General features: G+C 33.4%; 1 protein-coding gene across 1 annotated transcript in view; it reads left to right on the top strand.

Annotated features, from left to right (window-relative positions):
• The first annotated feature begins 17260 nt into the window (after positions 1-17260).
• LOC132696561 (ras-related and estrogen-regulated growth inhibitor-like protein) overlaps positions 17261-23856 on the top strand; it is a 37203-nt gene continuing 30607 nt past the window's right edge. Inside the window, exon 1 of the mRNA XM_060661456.1 lies at positions 17261-17483. The gene's annotated coding sequence lies outside the window, so the exon portion shown is untranslated. The remainder of the gene's footprint in view (positions 17484-23856) is intronic.

Raw genomic sequence — 23856 nt, forward strand, 5'->3', positions numbered from 1 at the left:
GATTTTTGCCCGCAATTTCAAACAAACTGAACGAAACATACAAAACAACGCGTATGTGTGGGGGGAAGTCGTTGTTCGTGTGTAACCGTGCTGTTTTACCCGTGCGGGTAAAATTGCTAAAAAAGATCGACGTCTGTGGGGGCCCTAATAATTAGTAACTTACATACACGTATAGTCGTCCAATTTAAACATTGAAAAAAGCATATTACTGTGAATGATATGCAATATGCAAGAATCATACACAAAAAGAAACCTTTTTTGTACTACTTTCACAGTACTATTGCATTTTTAATCGAGCTGTGGAATATGTAAAAGCAAATGGTACTTAAATATATTGTTCTACTTTGTCGGTTGTATTGAGCTCGACTGCCTGCTTAACACAAACGTCAATAGCCTTTTTGTTAACAATGAATTATTGAATCAAAGAAATGTACTGATGTTCAATCTCACCACCTGGACAATAGTGAACAGATATGGTAAGAACGAATTGTTCTTACTTTAGATAAACTAGAAAAGAAACAACTAGAAAAAGATGAAGCCAATATAATTACTTCCATGGTTATTTGTTAAAAGAGATCTAAAAACAGTAAAATCGACAAAAAATCAGTGGTAATGGAATTGAGTGGTGGTAGTAAAGAAACGAAAAAGTATATATCCAATAACAGACATATAATTTAACCAGATAAAACTTGGTTCGGGACACACCATACAGCCTCCAAACGATGGGTTGATTCCCATAAAAACCGTCAGATAAAAATACCTTCAAATGAAGAATAACGCTTCCTGGTTGATCAGAAGAGGACTTATTCCAAACTGGTTACTATTGTCTGCAAAAGATATTGGCTAGGCTTGCACTGTCATGCAGTTTCAGAGCCCCGGTTTATACAGAGAACTATAACAGAATTTAAGTGAAGACGCCATAGAGGATAGGTGCCAGGTTAGTTAAACAGAATCTCAATTAATTCTAAAACGCTCAATTGATTCGAAAAGTAGGTATTAGTCTCGAAACTGTTACTAAAGGAGATCCAAAAGACCGACAAACACCACAATCGCAATCTATTTCTTTTTTTTTTTTTTTTTGGCGACGACATATGAACGTCTTTGACTCAGGCACCACGTCACCACTCGTGTGGTGCAGATTTACGTTGGAACAGACAAAATGTCAAACGCTAGTTATAATGAAATCGAATTAGGGCCAATCATCGTATCCATTCAACAAGCTAGGCTGAACAAATTCAGAAAAGGCCACGTGGCAAGTCTGACAAGGCAACGTTTGGTTCGGTATATTCAGCTGACGACAACCTTTTCCCCATTTTCAGAACGAAATTAATAATTAATTGAGACACAGTGGCTCGGTCGCGAGATTTTCGCTCTACCTAACCACAAAAACAACTCTGCTCAATGATCCGTGAAGTTATACGTTTATTTTTTTCAAATCATTTGATCGTTGATGGTGGTCGCATTTTATTTAGGATGGCGCGAATATATTTTCGTCGGGGGCGACATATGAAATTTGTTTATTATTTTAACAAAAATATCCCCGGCAGGCTATTTTTACCATTTGTTTACTTCGTAAACCTAAGCTTATGAATATTTGATGTTCAAATGAAATATATCCGTCAAGTTGAATCCGGATTCGCCAAAGTATTTTTGCAAAGAAAATAAGAGTTGAACAACAACATCGAGAAAATACGGCCCCGCATAATTATAAATTTGTGTATTATGACAAGTGAAGGAAATTTCCATTGGAGCAGTTAATAGGTAATCCAGGTAGCTCGCGGCAACTTGAGACTATTTCTAAAAGTTACGTCATTATTTGTTTCATGGCGGTGAGACATATTATATTAAAAAACGGATATAAACGTTTGATCGGCGCTTTATCCAGAGGCATGAATTCCAATAAATGTTAAAAAAACAACCCTGTTTTGGGAGTTGTACGCTTGGAAAAATTGAAAAAAAAATCTATTTCAAATTTTGGAATAAAATGGTTAAATATTTTGAAAAAGATTGTGTTAGGGATTTACATATATTAGTGTCATTATATAGTGTGTCCGCGGATGGCGTTCCCAAGGGGCCAAAAATTTGTATAATTCACGATAAAAAAGTGTTATATCATTTAGTTAATAACTATTGTTATAACTATTAATAATAGATATTAAAATATTCGAATTTTTATTTTGAAATTTGTGTTTAGTCTTTATGCTAGCTTATAAACAATATTGCTTTATAAAGTTTTTGTTAAAAATAATAAATAATGGTACTTCTTTCTTGAGGCATTTTCAAATTTTCCTAATATATCTGATCTTTTTGAACCTTTTTTTTATTGTGAATTCATTTTTTCAACAAGCAGAACATAATACAATTTTTTAAGAAGAAAATATCACCAATATTGATTACCTACTACTAAAGTATTCGTAAAAAATTGTATTGCTTAAGTTTTCTACTTAACAAGACTAACAAAACGCATTTTAGAATAAACTTACTGATCTTTTTTTCCACGATAGTGTCAAAGACATGTAGGTAACACTACAATAAATGTAAGAGCTAAATTAAAAACAAATTCAAATTCCTCATGTGAAAAAACCACCAGGTATTAATTTTCATTTGGAAATCAGTGTTATTTATTAAATTATGCAGAAAAAACGAATATAAGAAAACCTAAAAAAGCATTTTGAACCATATTATAGTAAAGTTTTTTCCATTAAAATATTTGATCCCATGAAATATCGGAAACTATAATACACCCAGTTAGAGTTTGAAACTGACTTTTTTTGGACGATTATTATAATTTTCTTAGAAAAATATAAAGAAATAATAGAAAAGCAAAAAGCAAATTCAGTATTTTGAAATTATTTTTAAACACTTAATGAACATTTTTTATTCGCCAAATATATTAAAAATTATACTTCTTGAACCATTTTAGTTAGGGAGTCACACCATATACGATCTAATGTATTAATAGATATTTCTAGCAGTTAATTAAAAATCATTCGACAGTAACGCAAACACCCGAGTATAATCCGATATCTATTTGATCACTCACTTGACCAGAAAAGTGGAAAATTCCGTATTTTCGTTTGACCTTTTTATAATCGTTAAGCTTTAACATTCCATAAAAGTTCCATCGTGTTCACTAATGAACTTTGTATACCAGAACATCGTATATTTCGCGTTTATTAGCCTTTTTTATTTCCGACGGCAAAGTTTTATAATTGTTTCCTTAATCGATGAAGTGCAAGAAAACAATAACAATATTATCGTAAAAACGCATTCCTTTCTGCTCCATTCAAAGTAGATGCCGCAAAAAGACTCAAAACACACATACATTAAAAAATCAAATATATTTCGGTCATTTTATGTATTCGGGAAGAAGTGGATTTGGGTTCAACATTGCGGTCTATAAATATGTTGATAAAAAATTCAGTAAGTTCTATGAACGTTTATTTTCGGTTGTACAAGTCTAAATATATCTAGACGGCATTCACCTTAAAAATCCATCAATAATCGTAATTTTTAGTATGTGATACAGAAAGACTTAACATAAAAAAACATAAACCAAGTTAATTTTGTTTCGTTTGGGAAGTGCAAAATTTTAACCAAGCATTATTTGTGCGTGCAGGTTGATAATGATGATGATGATGATGAAAAATTTTTATAATAAAGATTATGAGATTCTACAAAATATTTTTTGAAGCTAAATTAATAACTTAACCATAGAGAAATCTGAAAAAATTCGTTTGAAGCTGAAAAGTAATCAATTGACATTTGAAGACAAACGCTTCGTTACCAATCTACAGGATATGGAAATTTCCAGATTTGCATCAATGTGTTGTGAAAATATACAAAGCGATAATTTTTCGGAAGTCATGTCCCTTCTTGTCTTGAACTTTTTTGAGGTGCGCCACTGGTGGAGTCTAAAATCCAAAATACTTATTGCGATTTGTTTAGAAACTTTTCTGTCTATTGACGTTCGTTTGGATTTACAAGTATTATCGCGAAAAAATTAAAAACAAAATTGCAACTCGCTAGATTAATTTAAAATTTTTAACTTTATATGGATAATTTATAGTTTTTTGCATCTGTTTTGAAAATTTAGAATCTTTTTTAAGAGTTTTAGTTTTCTGTTTGCAATTGATATTTAGGAACACCCAGTATAGGGAAGGTTATGCTCAATCAATGAGATTTTTTTTGAATTTTGACAACCGTGTGTGACTTTTTAAGCGAGTCGGAGTTTTTCAAAATTTTAGAAAACATTGAAATTGAAAGCCCGTAAATATATTCAATTTTGTTATACTCAAGATACTCATAGTCGCCCCAAAACGGCGCCGACCTAATTTTTTTTAACCTCGGGTTGCCGGGATATTTGAATCCACTCGATTTTTTTTTTGCGGATATATATATAATAATAATACAATCTGTTATGAATTGCGAAGTCAAAGTCACTAAATACCTACTTGAAAAGAATTATGGCAGAAATTTGCACTCAAGTGGAATGTTCTAATTTTTATTCCGTTACAAATAATCGCTACCGATTGTTTCTCGCTAATTACTCTTCCTGATTAAAATTTAGAAATAGATCGTCATCTTCCGCACCGTTCAGGAAACATATTTAACCTGAAAATGTCGATTTCTTTACGTCTCGGGATATTTTTACTCGACGCTGATAAGTTATTTGCTTTACTAGGCAGAAAAGTCCAACATTGAATGAGCTTTTCCGCCGTGCATGTTAAACATCATTTTTTATATTTATTAATTTCGGCTCGTTCATTATCAATATCCAAATAATTAAAATTATTTGAACTCCCTCATTTATTGAAGTATTTAAATTATTACCTGCAACTTTTATTTCCTGCGTGTTACGTGTCATTAAAAGTCCGCTTTTAATGTCATTGACAGGACAAAATAAATTCCCCGTACAAAAATAAATTATCCAGAATTATGCAAATTATTGCCACGCGACACATTTATGCTTTAAAACAATATGTCCACTGATTATATAAACACACTCTAAAACGCGTTTACAACATGCGCGCAAAACGTGACGACGCCCTAAGAAAAGATAGAAAATTAAATGAAAATGACAGCGGCATGCTTCGACCACGAGGAAACATAAAGGACCAATCCCTGGGTATTTTATTAAATCATTTAAGTGGATTTAATGAAGGATTCATCAGACTTTCCTTAAGGTTTGGAACGTGAATACGTCTCGCACGAGGAACTTTTTGTCGACTTTAGCAACCGCACTGCAGACAATCGTTTGCCGATTATCGTATCAATGTGACTGAAAAATCAGACAGGTCGCTTTGATTTTTTGCGATATTTGGCGAACTAAATGGCGGAAGTCTGGTATGTACCGGGTGTCTTGTTTATCATGGATAAGATGTCATTTTCTCAGAACCCATAAAAATATCAAAAAAATTTAGACAAAACATGTATGTTGAAAAAGGTTGTTAAATATTTTAAAAATATATCTTTTACCAGTAAGTTTTTTGATATTTATCCACGATAAACGGGCCACCTGGTAATTACTACTGTACAACAGCTGAGGGGGGAGGTCTTCTGATTTATATTAAAAATAATATACAAGCCAAACAGATTTCTGCTATTGATTGATGATATATCCTGTGAAAAAAGTTTTGAAGTAACTGCCCTTGAAATCCATAATTCAAATATCATAATACTCTGTGTATACAGGTCTATTTGAAAACTTTACAGAAGCTCTAGACTTACTTTTAAATAATAGTAGTTTTTATTTTAGGGGGTTTTAATCTGGACATTCTCTCAAATGAACGGGGACCGGTAGAGTTCTCTCACATAATTTTAATTAGAGAGGCAACTAGAATATCGAAAACTGATAGGAGTAGCTGTTTAGACAACTGTATTACAAATAGAGTGGAATACTGTAAATATTACTGTGGGACACCTATATGTCGGGTCATTTGGCAATTGCTAATACTTACACCTATCAGCAAAGCCATAAAACAACAAGACATCAGTCATGTATTTTAGGCCCTACTGCGAAGAAAATATAAATAAATGAAGAGTTTTCCTGGGAGTGATTGAGGAGCGCTTTCCAAAAACGATAAAAACAGTTCACATAAAAATAAACATAAAAAATGGTCCGCCAAGGAGTTAAGGTCACACAGAGATATGGTAAACTTTCTTTATGCATTTAACAATCGAAACAAAAACATGGAAGTCTCTAACATAATTAACAAACTTAAAAAAGACTACAAACATAAAATATGGATAACGAAAACTAAATTTTACTCTGACAAAATTAAGAATAGTGCTAATAAATCGAAAGAAATATAGGGTATTGTAAAGAGTACAAATAATAAAAGTGAAAAGAGTACAAATAATAAAAGTGAAAGGGTTATTTTCAATTTTCAATTTGACTCCTATTTTATAAACATATGAAATAATCTCACCACTAACTTACAAAAAACAGTTCTAAAGGGTGATTCAATAACGGTTTCCACATTAAAATAATAAAAAAACTTAGAAGAATATAAAAGTATACAAACATTTTTATTTGCCATTTTAGATTAGTGTATTACAATTAGGCATGAAAGATGATGTCATTCAAATGATCCCCGCGACTCATGTGGCATGACGTAATTCGTTTATTGAAATTTCCTCTCACTTTTTGACACAATTCAGGTTCTATGCCGGCTATTTCGCGTCTAATCTCCTGTTTCAGCTCTGGAATAGTGTTTGGTAAGATCACATGATCGCGGCGGCCAATTGATATCGCCATTACGCGAGATAATCTGACCAGGAAACTTGCCCCGCAGCAATTGCATCGTTTTTCTGGATGTGTGATAAGTAGCTCCATCCTGTTGGAACCACAAATCTTCAATGTCCATACCTTCCAACTGCTGCCAGAAAAAATCAGATATCATGTTTCGATATCGAACACCATTAACCCTAACAGCATTCTCCGCATTATCCTCAAAAAAAAGGGCCAATTATTCCTTCGCACCAAAATGCACACCAAACAGTCACTTTTTGAGGATGCATTGCTTTTTGAACAATCTCTCTTGGATTTTCTAATCCCCAAATATGAGCATTGTATTTGTTTGCAAAGCCACCAACGTGAAAATGTGCCTCATAGCTAAAGATGATTTTCGTTGAAAAATGAACAACTTGCTCTCGTATACATTCTGCAAACACGCGGCGCTGTTGATGATCTCGAAGTTTCAACTCCTGAGTTATTTGGACTTTATATGGGTGTAGATGCAAGTTTTTTGTTAAAATTCGCTGTGTGGTTGAATACGTAAGGCCCACTTACTGCGATCGATGACGAATCGATGTGTTTGGATCTTCGGCCACACTTTCGCGAACAATGGCAATATTTTGATCTGACCAACCTACACGACCATGTTGAGGGACTTTGAGGTTAGTTACAGATGCAGTTTGCTCAAATTTTTGAACCACATTCCAAATTGTCCTCTCAGAAGGTCGATTTTGAGCGCCGAAAAATTCACGTAGAGCCCATCGACCATTTTCATAATATTCTTGCACAATTCTTACACGTTGTTCAGTCTTATATTACTCCATGACTAATTTTGTTTATGTTTTGAGGTTAGAAATCTCATATGATAATAAACCAATACAGTGGCGTTTCAAAAATATTTCAGATTGGAATGTGGAAACTCTTATTCAATCACCCAATGCGACAACTAAATACATAAATAATGATGTCTCAGTGTTCCTGAGTCCAGTAAGTACAGAAGAAGTGAGTAAAATTATTAGTGATTTAAGTAACAGTACGGCCAAAGATGTGTTTGGTCTTAATGATAAAATTTTGAAGCAGATAGGTGCAGGTACAGCTTTCCTTCTTTCAATTGTTGTTAATAAATGTTTTCTTTTGGGTACATTCCCGAACAAACTAAAAGTCAGCAGAGTAATACCAGTGCTCAAGAATGGAGAGTTTAGTGATCCAAACAATTATAGGTCGATCTCCATAGTGCCCTCTCTACCTAAACCTATTGACATATGTTTTAACAATGGAGTAGTATCGTTCTGGGAATATTGTAATCTTCTCTCAAAACCCCAGTTTGGATTCAGGAAAAAAAAGTCAATAAAAGATGCTCTGAAGTGCCTCGGGGGAGGGAGGGGGCAGTTTGTTTCGGCAATATTCTGTGACCTCTCGAAGCCGTTGTCGCATCAAATATTGCTTGATAAACTGCCAAGGTATGGTTTGAGAGGCAATTCGCTTCACCTAATACAAGTCTATTTGTCGGGTCGTTCACAGGTTGTTGATCATGAAAAAAATCAGCCTTACCAGTCATAGCGGGTGTCCCACAGGGACCTATTTTAGGCCTGTTATTGTTTATTTTAAATGTAAACAAACTTCCAGTCTCGTTTCCAAATACGCAAACCGTCCAATATGCGGACGATACCACCTTGCTCGGTAGTTACACTGACAGTGCGTTAATTAAACAGAATTTAGACATAACGCTACAAAAGGTTCGTGAGTGGTTCGCAGATAACAATCAAAGTCTACATCTCAATAAAACCGAGATATGTACCTTTTCTCTTAAGGAACGTGAACAGAGTACGGCCGTGAAACTTTTGGGTGTATATCTGGACAACCAGTTGTCCTGGAAGAATCACATAAATGATCTTCAAAAACAAATTAGTCTCAATACTATATTTCCTTCGCAGAATAAAAGATATTACACTCCTCAATGTATCTCGAACTGTCTACATTGGTCTCTATCAGTCACGAATATCATATGGACTTCTATTTTGGGTAGCCCTGCTGATTGGGAGCGGGTATTTAAAATGCAAAAGTCCGCACTAAGGATCTATTCAGGGAATATAGTTTTCTGACCTTTCAGGGTCTGTTTGTCTATCAGTGTCTAATTTTTATTAGGTCGAGAAGATCGGCCTACCTAACTGTCAAGGATAGGCATATATGTGATACCTATGATTACCCATAAAAGCTATATATTTATAGCTATAAAATTGTTTAATTTACTTCGCCCCATAAGAGACCTGCAATGCAAAGATTTAACGCAGATGGAGAGAATCATCCTGTAGACAGTGGACGAGTTTGTCGATGGACTGGCGAGGGCGTTTAAAAAATTTTAGTAATTCTATTTGTGTTTGTCACAAACTTTAAATGTACACCTTACCCATTGGGTTAGTTAAATTTTATCCAATTGTATTTTACTTTATTTTTTGTCATGTTTAATTGATCTCTATTATGTACTATGGGACGATGCTGAACATTATATAATGTGGAAAAGAAAACAAACCATATTATTATACTACTAAGTTTTCAGCTCGTAGATTGCTTCTTCCAGGCGCTCTTTTAATATTTCCCTATATTCCCTAATATTTCCCTATCCACTTTCCGCCAACATGGTCCTTTAGCCATAGTCTGATCAATGCTGTGCAATTTGCAGGACAAAACATAGTATTACGTGGATCTAAACTATGAAGACAAATTTTTCCAAAAGGCTCAAATAGGCGTATTGGTAAACCTATTGGCTATATGGCTATCGCGTGCAAAATATAAATTTATAGGTAACAAAAAACTATAAAATGGTCGTAAAACTATCAGCGGTTTGAATTTGTTTTTCTTAAAAATTGTGTATAATTCACTTTTGCTTAAATCCGTTGTTTCTGCGCGCTTCCTTAAAGGTAATTTCGGGTTATCTACAACTGACCTTATTGCTAAAAGTGTTAGCTGCATCATTTTCAGCGTATTCTTTCTTTGAGTTCTTTACATTCATCAACTACACTTTCATTAAATTTTTTGAATAATTTTCGCAATTCTCTTTTTGACACAGGCGCATTAGGAATTTGTTCATGAAAAAAATCTATTGGGTATTAATTGATTTCCAATACTCTAATATTTAATATTAAATAAATACGCTCTCCTGTTCTTAATATTTTCGAAATGGCTTTACGAAAAGAGAATATTGAGATATGTAAATAAAATGATGACATAAACTGGAACGTAGACAAAATCAAAGAAAGCTCCATAGGCTATTGTAATACTATTTACAAATCTTCTGGATTCATCCCGCGTCGGTTGTTTATAAATCTTCAATCTGAAAGAGTTTTAGCCAACAGGATGATTGACGAAACGTCAGAGAATTGGTAAATAGTAATTGAAGACAATTATTAATATTAATAATTAATATATTAATGTTCGAATTTTTATTTTTAAATTTATATTTAGTCCTTATGCTAATTTATAAACAACATTGTTTAATAAAATTGTTGTTAAAAGTAATAAATGATGGTACTTCTCTGTTGAAGCACTTTCATGTTTCCTAATTTATTAACTCCCCGTATATCCGACCTAACATTTTTATAGTAAATTAATTTTCTCAACAAGTAGACCTGTTTATGAAGAATGACTTTTAATCGTAAAATTAATTGTCGCGTCACCAAAACTACCCGTTTCAGCAACACGTCGATTCGTTGAAATAAAAGGCAGTATTTTTACACACAACCCTTTAATTCAGTAAACTCACCAAATTAGTAAAAAAACAAGTAACGTAAAAAAGTATGTACAATAACTCGAATTCGTAAAAAAGAACCCGTCGGAAAAAATTGGCTTTCGATGCCTGCCGAATCCTTAGCGATACTAAAGTCCTAAAATTCAGTTTTCTAAAAAGTAACACACATCTGTTTAACTCAATACCTACTTCAAAAGCCACTTAAACCATGCCCTAAGAGGAACCCTTGTCTTCGGTCATAAATTAATAGACAAGTGTTCGCCAGGCCGATCGTTACCATCAGTAAAATCATAAACTTCGACTTTTGAATAGGATTGAGAAAAAACACGTGCACCTTAAACTGAAATTCCCCTTATTCTAAAAAATACCACAAATTTGTTCCCTATAAATATTTACTGGCTCTAACATCCTCCCACCTGAGGCCTAGATTATTCGGTAATGAGGCCTCATAGAAATAGAGACAGTTCAGTAAAACATCTAGTCTATACAATAAGGGGATCAAAAGAGAAAATCCAAACAATGCAGAAAATACCCTCATACATAAATCTCATACATAAATCTCGACACTTAAACAAAGAACAAAAATCATTACAAATGCATACATATAAGTATTCGCAATACCATATCTCTTGGGAGATTTAATTTCGCGCCCACTTCGCGTTACCACTTTCTTAGCGGGTACTTTGCTTTCAATCACTCCCGAATTCGCAACAGTTTTTCCACACTTTCACTTACTGCTGCTGAAGGTACTGGATCGTTGTTGGTCTCGTTGTTCTGCTGAAGGTGTGTCGATCTGTCACTCGTTAGGTTGAAAATGGAAGTCTCTGAACACTCCAATGGATAAAGACGCTGTATGGGTCGTAAGTATTGGCCTTTACGTGAGATAACCTTGACCAGGCGAACCTTGATATTTTTACCACGTATCACTTCAGCCACTCTCCCCATTGGCCAATTCATGCGTTTATCCTGATCATTCCCTATTAGAACGACTTTTCCCACCGCTATCGGCCGCCCTTCTTGACGCTTTTGCAACAATTGAAGCTGTCCCAAGTATTCGCTGCGGAATCTTTTTTGCAGGTCCTTTCTTAACGTGGCTTTATGTAACATTTTCCTGCAAAGAGTTTTCCGGTCAGCGTCATCAAAATCAGGAACAGCACCGTCCGTGCATCTTGGAATTTTTATATCCATCAAAATGGGGAGCTCTTTGATCCACAATCGAAAATTATTTGCCATTTCCTCCTCTACCGGGGTATCCCAACCTATATATTTTTCCCAAGTCTGTTGAAGTAAAATCTTAAGATACAGTGTCGCAGGACAGGTAAATCCTATAGGGTCAAATGTTTTCTGAGTCAATGACAACATAAACCTTTTTGTCATCGGCCTACTAAGCAGTTAGTCGGGGTGCTCCAGGTCAATTTTAACACCTAATGTGTTTTCGGTGATGTCCCATGTCATACCAAGTACCGGGATGCCTTTGTAATTGTCTTCTAGTTGCACTTGGCCTGTGTACTCCCACCCTCTTAATTCGAAAGCGCCGTCAGCCATTATCAGAGACGCCTCTTCGATAAACTTTCTTAAACTCCTTGCATATTTATTTTTAGCAAGATCTCTAAGGGGTATACTCAGACCTAAACCAAACCCTTCTACAGCCAACGATATATGCTGTTCATTTTCAACTTCAAGTTGAAGATCGTCTCTACCAAATTGCGCCTTTAAACAGTCTACAATCTTCGAATAGTTACTACCAGTCGCGGGAAAACTGTCCACTAATTGTCTTGCCCGGCTTCCCGGAACTGTGGCCTGGATTAAATATTCTACCTTATCACTTAAATCCAAATTAAGGTCGTCGTAAAATTTTCTTAAATTGGGACCAAAATGGAAGCCAGTCTTTAATTGTCCCATCAAACTTTTTAAATTCTAGCACCGGTAACTTAAACTTACGCTTACCTTGCTCTATAGCTGTTTTTTTTTACCGCTACATGAGTGGTTAGATCTCACCTCGTTAGCCAACGCGGGTGGCTTGAGAAACTCCTCACAGCGCACACACAAATCACAAAACTTATATTCGTAGGTGTCGTTACTTTCAGCCTCTGTCACCAAATCTTTTTCACTAGCGTCTTCTCCCAGCATCGTATTGTAAATCTCCTCATCCAGTTTTTTGAGATTTTCATGTTTTTGCTGGAGAATGTTCCAAGAAACCTGCACTAGCCGACGTTCCACTTCGGTTTTAGATAGCAAATCTAAAAGCTCATTTGCTACCTTCGTGAAAAAAGTGCGTAGTACTTTGCGATTTTTCTTTAGTTGTTCCATATTTAAATAACAATAACAAACTGTCTAAACATCAAGTTTGTTTTCGCAAAGTTCGCTGAGTATCGCTTCGCTCACTAATTAAAACAATCTTTCACTTTTCACCTGAACTTTTCGAACAAAACTAAAACGGTAAGTCACTGTTCTGTCACGGTCGCCACTAAAATATGTCGCGTCACCAAAACTACCCGTTTCAGCAACACGTCGATTCGTTGAAATAAAAGGCAGTATTTTTACACACAACCCTTTAATTCAGTAAACTCGCCAAATTAGTAAAAAAACAAGAAACGTAAAAAAGTATGTACAATAACAAAGATAGATAATTAGTGATAAGTTATAAATTCAACAAGCCAAGCCTCGAATTCGTAAAAAACAACCCGTCGGAAAAAATTGGCGTTCGATGCCTGCCGAATCCTTAACGATACTAAAGTCCTAAAATTCAGTTTTCTAAAAAGTAACAAACATCTGTTTAACTCAATACCTACTTCAAAAGCCACTTAAACCATGCCCTAAGAGGAACCCTTGTCTTCGGTCATAAATTAATAGACAAGTGTTCTCCAGGCCGATCGTTACCATCAGTAAAATCATAAACTTCGACTTTTGAATAGGATTGAGAAAAAACACGTGCACCTTGAACTGAAATTCCCCTTATTCTAAAAAATACCACAAAATTGTTCCCTATAAATATTTACTGGCTCTAATATTAATAATGTATATTTTTTTCCTCTCCGCGAACACACTGTAGATATTTTAAGTAACAACTTTGTTACTTTAAATAAAACGCCCTGTATATGTGGAACTTTTTTAATTTCTGGGAATATTCTAGACATATTTCAATATTCTATATCGAAGTCTTGAATATTATGTCAAAAGTGACGTAGAAAATTGAAATCTGCACAAGTTATTTGGGGTTGATTTTCTTATAGAATCTGCTCTGGTGGATTATGCTGAAAATGAATACGCAGGCCGGTATAAAATTAACATTAAAAATTTCAACGAAAAACTTTTTTTTTTCAAATAAAAATACGCCATTTTTATAATGTTATAGCATTTAGCACTAAAAGAAAACAGGGACTTTATATAAGGATGTAAAAAGTTGTAGATACGGTTATTAATTGACCAAGAGGAGGGCGGCGAAACATGACAAAAAAAACACTACATAAATGACACAATTTACTGTTGGACTTTTTGTAAAATTGACATGAACTTTAGTGCAATTTTATCTGCCATAGCTGAAATGCTAACACCCCAACTTGTTTTTTTTGTATTTTATCTGTGGCGCTGCCCAGGATGACACCAATGAGGTCTCAGCAACTCTCAGAATTTATCAAATTCTGGGATTATTGCAAGACAATATGCTAAATTTTTTATTATTTATGGTAGTTTTTATTAAGATCGGATGTTAGATTTCTTTTTTTTAAATACATTTTAGTTATTGACTCCCTAATCAAGCCCTGCCAGGAATCCAGAAAAGTGTTTCATTTTAAAAATAAGACTTTACTTTACTTTACTTTGTTTTTTGTCAAAACGAATTAATAGAATAATATCCAATATCCACAATCTTGATAACAAAATGACGTAGGTTGCCTTAAGTCGAAACGTGCCAGATTTTATATTCAATAGGTGTACAAGTATTTAGCATAAAAATAAAGGTTCACTTAACAAATAGAAGAAATAGAAGAACTATCAACTTATGGACGGAACATCCTGGCAGCGGTGGTAAATAAAAAAAACCCTTATTCAAATCTTATTTCTTCTTGTCAGAAATTATTTGCGAGACGTATTAATGAAACACGCAACTGTTTTTCTTAATAACGCAATCAACAATCATATAACACCCCCTCGGAAGGTTTCGATTTACATACGAACACAAGCTAACCTTTGGTTGATCTAAATTGACTTTATTAACTTATTCAACTAAGCCTCGAGTTATTTTTAAGAGAAATTGCTTTTGTTTATTGTTCATTAGTTTTTTTCATCATAAATTTGTGAGTAGAATAAAATGTTTTATAAAAACACTGAAACAAATTTGTCGACGGAAAAATTATTTTTTATTTTATAAAAAGCAAACTTTTATATCTTTCTGATGATGAATTTTCAACAAAATACGTGAATAATTTTTCATTAATAGTTTAGTCATTGAAAGATGGTTAAATCTATTTATTATTATTATCACTTCTGATAGAAGGATATACAAAGAAGGTTTCCAAAGTTCTGAGAATTGTGCTATTATTAAATCACGTAGAATTTATAGTATTAACATGTTCATACAACCATCTTGTGCAATATTGTTCATTCTGATTTAGGTGTCAGCGTCTGCAAAGAATGATGAGTCTACAGAATCCAAAATTACTGTTTATCGGTGGAACGAACGTTTTGAAACTGATAAAACATCACTAGAAGACGAACCACGCAGAAATAAGCTTACTGTAATGGAAGACCTACTAAAAGAGGACAGACGAACGACTATTCACTAAATTAGAGATAGATGTAGTCCATTACACGATAAATGGTGATGACATGCTTGGCTTATCATAAACGGAAAGCCTTTGTTCGCTCTCAATAAACCGAGCAATAAACCAATATAAAGTCGATTTGCAAAAGTTTATCAGTACGATATTTTTATTTTACTAGTGTCGGCACCTTAGGAATTTAAAAATAATTTGCCCATTAAAATTAGTGGTGTTAAAGCCATTATTATGTTTAGAAGTCGGGACAATTGCACAACATTCCTGAAACTTAACATAGCAAATAAAAAAATACGCTGATAATTTATATTTCTTAAAGCAAAAATTGTCTGCATGGGAGCTACCATTGGGAGGACAATGGAGTTAACTGGTATTCCAAGGTCAACCTTGCCTCCATTCCTTGATAATGATTGTCTAGGAAGGAAGGAAACTAAAATCAGAATGAACAATATTGCACTATGTGACAAAGGCATACTGAGAGTCCTTAGTAATGGTGATGCAGAGTGGATTCACATGGAGTTGTATGCAGTTTAAGATTAATTAAATTCCGACACTTGAACTGAACTGAACCGAAACTGGCAGTCGTGAAACATGGCACAAAATTGGATTTAGAATTAAAGATATTGACAAAAGTAGTAGCATTAAACGATTAGTGGAATGGAGACAAAAATATTTAACCTAAATGCATCAATTTCTCTTAGAAAAACGAACTTAGACGAGAATTCGTTGGATACGCATGGCACTACAAAGAAACCGTGGCAAAATGGTTCAAGAACCGCATTTTGAACGCACCTGCATCTAGAGAAAGAATAATATCCATTGCTCACTGCGATTCGAGGGAAGATCGGGTGTCAAACGATTTTCTACTTTCAGCAAAAAACATTGCTCATTAGACTACCATCAGGACATGACAAACGAACTTTTTAAAAATTGTGTAAAAAATTCTGCTGGAAAGGTAATGTTGGTAAGATTGTGAGATTATTTTCACGAATATAATGGCGAAAGAACGCAAAATATTATTTTAATTTAATATCTGCACCGTTGGCATAAACGTATTCAGTTTATGTTGAAATACTACATTGTAATATTAACGAGAATTAGCAAAATATTGGAAATGATAGCAATAGATAACTCGGGTCTCAAATACAGTAAAACCTCTGTTAGTGAGAACTCTCATAAAATGACCACTCGTACATAATGAACTGCTTTAATTTTTGTATCTCCTACTATGGGCGAAAATGCAGATTTTGATTGGTATGTGGTCGATATTGCTAAGGAAAAGCTAATGTCTGCAATTTTGATGCCATTTTACACACAATATATCTGCAAAAAAAAAAACGATTTTGACTGGAATCTAATCGAAATTGACCAGAAACGGCAAATATTGGATCCAGAAAGTAAAGATTAAGGCAAGTTGGATGCGGTATGTGTCGGAAGAGCCGATTTGGACTGGAATCTGTTTGAAATGAAGAACAAAACCTATCAATTCAAGAAACTGGGTTTTTAAATTATGAAAATGCTAGTTTTGACTATAATCTGCTCGAAATTGAGCGGGAAATTTAATTATTTGTCCCAGAACGACGGATTTAAAGTTAAAATCTGCATTTTTAATTAAGGTAGATTTCGGTACAAAAAGAGGCGAAAAAGCAGGTTCTGACTGGAATCTAATCGAAATCGGCAACTATTTTTATTGATAGTGGCTTTTTCTTTTTCATTTCAAACAGATTCCAGTGAACTTAGAACACTGCTACCCCTCCTAAATGATCAATATTGAATTCCCCATCGTTCATCAAACTTTTACTATGACGAGAGATACATGAGAATCCTGTCCTTAAAATCGTCGCACTATTTTACTGGCGGATGAATTTTTCAAAATCAATGATAAAAATGAATTAACACGCTTCAATGTTGAAACACGTACTTCCTCAGGGGATTCCGCGCTTTCGGTGAGTCTATTTATGTATATGTTATGGCGGCGTCGCATGTTCCACCACGAGCACCGGCAGCGTCCCGACGTCGCTATGACGACGGCGTTCTAAGTATATAACGACGTCTGGTTGTGACAGTGCACAGTCAAGTCCGTAGCATTCTTGTGTTCCAGACGAAACGGGGAATTCATATCGAACGCGTATTCAATTTTGAAAATCTAACCCTTCGAGAAGTGCTGGAAATTTCACGCGTCTTGGGGTTGACTGGTGGTGGCTCGAAACTGTTGCCGCTTGCCGTAAGTATTACTTGCGATATTTAAATGTCAAAATGTGGATAAAAAGTATGCGAAAGAGCTTTTACATCCTGAAACGTCACTTAAATAAAAAAAATTTATATCGTAAATTTTGAAATTCGATTTTTTTAAAAAAGAAAACAGCTAAGCAAAATAACACAACATTTTTCAAAAATATCAATATTAAATCTTAGATAATTAAAGCTTTATTACTAGCTATGGAAAAGCAAAGCTTAGGGCTTAAGATTTTACTGTTTTTGTGGATTCAACTTTATTTTTGTCTTGCATCATTTTTTTTTAAATTTAAATCTTGTCCAAACTCTTAATATTTTTGTTGTGTAATTAAACAAAAAATAGAAAAAATGGTTTGTGGTGAAAATTGATTGGTAAAACTATATTTCAACACTTTTATAAATAAATATTCACACAGCATGTAAAATGCAATATTTCTATTTTTTTCAGTTTTATACAAATTGATAGATATGCTGTTAATCGAAACAAATTTGGTGAAAAGAATTTGGCAGACCAAATATATTTCTTTTTCGATGTTACCTCAAATTTATGAAATCTTTTTCCCGTATCAAATTGTATAAATTAGAACGCGAAAATTTAATTCGTGAGTCACAGTGGCGGCATAAAATTTACAATTCGAAATTTTGGCGAAGAATTGCCCTGTAAAATATTTGGCATAACTTCAAAAGCGTGCGCGAGGCAGAAAAATTAGCAAAATCCAAACGCAAAACCGGTTTTCTGAGCCCAGATTTTCGTCGGTCTACAGGGTACAGAATAGAATAAATGTTTATTTTTCATTATGTATATATTTTAGTTCTATTGCGACCTTATTTAGAGAGAGTATCATTATCAATGTATTGTTTAACTACCGACCTGCTTTTTTCTAATCACAAAGAAAACAAAAACTTTTTAAAAAGCAGAAGTTGGAAACGAAACGTTCTAAGTAATATCTAGAGCGTAAAAAAGAAATAAAACTAAAATAAATTTGAGAATGGCGAAACAGAATTTTTAATTATGATAATAATTTTTCTAAATATTAAAATCACGTGTCTAAGCATAAAACTATAGGATATAAAATGGTCAGAACAAAAAAAAGCTTAAATTTCTATTTTCCGGTTTGTAATTATCCGATCCAGTGGCATCAACCCAAATCTTGTTCGTATTTTGATTCGCCATGAAAATTATTGATTTTTATTTTTATTTTAAACGCAAAAACAAGATTTTTCGCTTAAAATCAAAACGCAACTATTAATAAAATTGACACTTTCAAAAACATTACAATATAATATCTCCGCGTCTATATAGACTAAATTATATTTAGTCTATCGGCCAAAAACGTGATAGATATCAGGGTGATTCTTCCCATTACGTCTCACACTAAGAGGTTAGGAGGATTTTTAAAAATTTGGCACATACTTCAGAAATATTTTGGCAAATTTGCGAAAGTTTTGCAAAGTGCAGTTTATCATCAATTATGACCTTATATCAAGCTTTATTTGGCCTCTAATATGGTGCTAAACATGAACTAAAATTTAAAAATTAAATTTCAAATCGCTATAGAAAAATATTTCAAATTGTTTAGCGAAACTTTATAGCCTCCCGTCAACCACTTGGCAGCGTGTATAGACTGGATTTTAGCAAGTTCGTTTGAACAAAAGCTATTATTCAGTGAAAAAAAATAAATATACAAAAATTGCAAAAAGCGAAAAAATATAGGTATACAAAGATCTCTCAGAGAAGTTAGAAGCTCCCTCTGAAGGTTTTCCAAAACAAAATTTATTATCAATAAATAACAGAAAGTTTCAGAAAATGTTAAAAAAATTAGAGAAAAATTTATGGGACCATCTTAACAAAATTTAAAAAAATTACATTTAAAATCTTATATTACATCAAAAGTTTTGTTCTGTAGAGTTATGCAGCTAATGGAAATTTTAAAGAATTTCACGTACTTTAAATTCATTCGTCCCTATCGATTCAATTGTGTTCTTAAGTTATTTAATGCGCCTTGCTTTTTCTCTCTATTTTTAAATTCTTTGCAATTGACTTTCCATATTTCTGGATACATTTCATAATTTTCATTTAACAAAAAAGTTTCTTCATCATTCCTAACTTTTTCAAACATTTTTTCAAAAATGTCTAAATTTTAATTCAGAATGTTTTCTTAAATTCCTATGGTTTCAAAAAATATCGCAACTTGCAAATACTTCGAGACAGTCTCGAAATAAAAAAATGCAAACTAATTTACTTACTCCACAGCACAAGCTGTAACAATTCGCCAATTACTGGGCCCAAAGTAAATTTTCAGCAAAAATTTAGCCAATTTTTCCTGCAAGTGGACACGAATCTCGACGGACGATTGTTTACAACGTGAGACGCCGCAATAAGGGAGAAAATTCCGAGAACAATAATAATAGTCGGTGAAATCACATATCTTTCGGATATTTTCCGAGCTAAAATATTTATTACCCCAATTTGTTTACACCGGCGACCATATGTTTTCCGGCGGCGTTGTCTTTTCCGAATTTTATAATTTTCTCAACAAAACGCCATACCGAAATAGTTGTAGTTGCGCGACAAGCCCGGCTTTAACAACTTCCGCATTTTTGACGCGTTTTGGCCGCCGCGCCGCGCTGTTTTTGTGGAAAGGAAAAAGATTTCCTCGAAGCGCGATTTTTCAAACGCATTTTGACTGGTGGGCGCGAGCGGGAATGCCGCGCCGCGAAACGTGACATTTTTCGAAATTCGAAACGATTTGGAAACCGTTAATAGTAGCGGATTAAATGCTCTTAACGTTTAACATCAATGCAAAGTGTTCCGGATTCTATTTTCTACGAGAGAATGTTCGGTATAATCCCCATCGCACTATGGTCTGGTCTGTCACGAATTTTTGATTTTTTTTTGACAAAAAATTAAAAATTTGGACGAACAAAAATATAATCTTGTTATACGTCATTAAGTATGCAAAGAAACTACATTGTGGCCCAATGAATAATTGAGCTAATTACATTGTTTGGTAATAATCAATGCTTAGAGATTTGAATACATTAAGAAGACCACTATGTTTGCTGTTAAAGAATTATGTATAACTCTCTCGCATTAACAAACAGAGCATAGTATTGGATTTACATTCAGGATCAAAAATATTTTTATTGCAAAAAATTTACCTACATAAGTATTAACAATAATATTAGAAGTTTTCTTTAATGCCGCACTTGAAGATTTTATGACTTATAACTTAACATAACTTGTCAACTCCTTTTCGACATAATGTCAATGCTAGAAGCAAAGTCCATAGAACTGCACCTGTGAACCACTTTCCTATACATTGTCCTTCAGAAAGGAGAACCTTGTATTAATGATTTTCTTGAAATGTCGGTGTCAACTTTCGCCCAAAAAGATGGAGTCACGTGATTTTCGATAAATTAAGTTTTGCAGCAATATCAAAATCTTTTGTCGAGAAATAAAAGTTGATCATTTTTATGAAAACATTCTCGCGAATAATAAAATAGCCATTTTATATTCATAAATCAATAAAATATAGAAATAAATTAATTTAATTAATAATAGTTAATTAAATTAAAAACAGAAAAATTCATTTATAAAATAGGTGGTGCAATGATGCAATAAATGAAGGGAATATTTCTTCAATGAATGTAACAATTTAACAAATGCCACTTGTGAAAAAGATGGACCATGAAAATGAAAATTAATTTTTAAAAAAATACCTCACTTTTGAAATGAGTAAAGATACTAAATTCAAAATTAGTCACCTAGTTTGAACCTCGCTAGATAATGATTAATTATTTTAGTTACAATTTTTGATTCTGTAGAACCTGAGGCTGTTTTTTCCTACTGGAAAAAAGTAATCCTATTATTGAGTCTCTTTTCTTATTGATTTTATTGTTCTTTTTTAATCTCTTTATATATATATATATATATATATATATATATATATATATATATATATATATATATATATATATATATATATATATATATATATATATATATATATATATATATATATATATATATATATATATATATATATATATATATATATATATATATATATATATATATATATATATATATATATATATATATATATATATATGATGACACTATATCCCGTAATATCATCCGTTCGCTTGTTGAACTTCGACTGGAATCCTGCAGACGTTTCGCCAAAATCTCACTTGGCATCTTCAATGCTCGCGCTCCGAAAACACTTCGAACACTGTTTTCGGAGAGCGAGCATTGAAGATGCCAAGTGAGATTTTGGCGAAACGTCTGCAGGATTCCAGTCGGAGTTCAACAAGCGAACGGATGATATCCCGGAATATAGTGTCATCACATTTTTCCATCCGTGAATATATATATATATATATATATATATATATATATATATATATATATTCAAATTATCATAATTCTACATCTTTTTAACGACTGCTGTTTATATGTAATAAATTTTAGCGGATGTTTGCTATAATAATATGAAGTTGGAATTTTGCCAATAGAAGATGCAAAATAATATCAATCGCAAATCAGACGAATAATCAAATTCGAATACGTTATGAAACTGACACCTTCGCACAGATACGTCTTACTCACCCCGCACGAATTTCGTATCTCTTGCAATTTCTGCATTACTTTAGCGTCGAACAAGGCTTGACACTTTTCAACACCGCCGCATATTTCCCCAAAATTTATATTGGGTTATCCGAAAATAAACCTGTATTTAAAATCCGAGTAAAATTTTTGTTTAATTGTCAAAATGCCGTGCCCGAATAGAAGCCATATGGCGTCATATCAACAAGTGCGGAAACACACAGACAACGAAAAATCGATTTTTAAACAAAGACTTTTAATAAAGGAAACATGTAAGCAACCGATTAAAATACTTGGCGTTCAATTCTGGTTCAATTTCGTGAAATTTTAGAAAGGGCCGGCCCGATGGCAACAACAATTCGTCGGATATATCGTTGCAATGAATGAATTCGATTTAAGTTCATCTGTTTGTCAAAAATGATACTGCGGTAGGCTGCATTAAGCCAAAAAGGAAAATTTTGGATTTAGTGTTTGTGGAAAAAAATAATGGAGTTTGGTCCATACGACAACAAAATATTTATAGAGAACTGATAAAGATACTGACTCTGATGTTGAACTGGTCTACATCGGAGATGTTGGACGTAGATAATAGCTCATAGATAATAGCTTATCAACGGGCCGCGAAATCCTTAACCAACTTAATATAATATTAGATATCAATAACTATAAGTGACGAGAAGCACATCTTCCATGTGGAAATCAAATTTTAAACGATTACTCTTAATAACGATTGCAAAACATAAATAGAATATATTTGTTAGTAATTAGTTACTGTTTTGTATAAGGGTTTCGTTTTTGTTTATTTATTTATTTATACAAACATGTTCAACAGACTGCCTGGGGCAGACCAATTGTAGAACAGCACGAGTTAGAAAAAAAAGAACAAATTTGCAAAATCGGTCGAGGTACCCAAAACAGCACAATATAATACAAAAAATAACGTTAAGGGCAAATGATAAAGACAATAAATACGCAAAGGAGAAACAATCTCAGTGAAGTGTTATAGACATTTTTTCCTTAATAAATTTTCTAACGCCTGTAATACTACTACTACTACTACTACTACATTACTATATAATGCATCGTATAAGAGGAGAGTTATAAAGATAATTAGTTCTGAAAGCCGGGAGACTGAAAATTAGTCTGTTCCGAAGAATAGAAAGAGCTAACGTTAGAAACAATATAGTTTATACACCAAAATTCATTTACTATTTTTCGTACAAAGAAAATATCATGGTTATAGATTTCAGTGATTGCAGCAATAATGACTTAAATTATCATTATAAGAGTGAAAGTCTGAAACGAGAATTGCCAATACGTGCAAAATAATTTTCAAAAATTGAACGACACAGCATTTGCGTTTATTCTTTATTCAAAATCAATTAAAGTTTGAGTGCGCCTTTATTATTATAATTATTAAATAATGAGCTATCAAATAGACATGTTAATTATTGATGAAGAACGATTTGAGTAATTATTTCAATTAAAATCGTAAGCGATAACGGACACTATATTTCGCCTCTAGAAACTTACAAAATGTCCCGTTGACTAGTGACAAGTCAGTCCAGCCTGCACAGACGGAGATTTTGAATTCCATGGCGTCTATTTTTAATTTTGAAAGGGAGCTCGCGGCGCCGCCGTATAGTTGCTAATGGATGTTCCGCTGTTGCCATATCGTTCTATCCGTAGCGGTTTAATGCGACGCCGTATTTATGCCTCGCTTCAATGTCAGACCCCCGTCTTTTGTTTT

This window comes from Cylas formicarius, unplaced genomic scaffold (assembly GCF_029955315.1).
Source record: "Cylas formicarius isolate icCylForm1 unplaced genomic scaffold, icCylForm1.1 PGA_scaffold_1__22_contigs__length_36826433, whole genome shotgun sequence".
Taxonomy (NCBI): domain Eukaryota; kingdom Metazoa; phylum Arthropoda; class Insecta; order Coleoptera; family Brentidae; genus Cylas; species Cylas formicarius.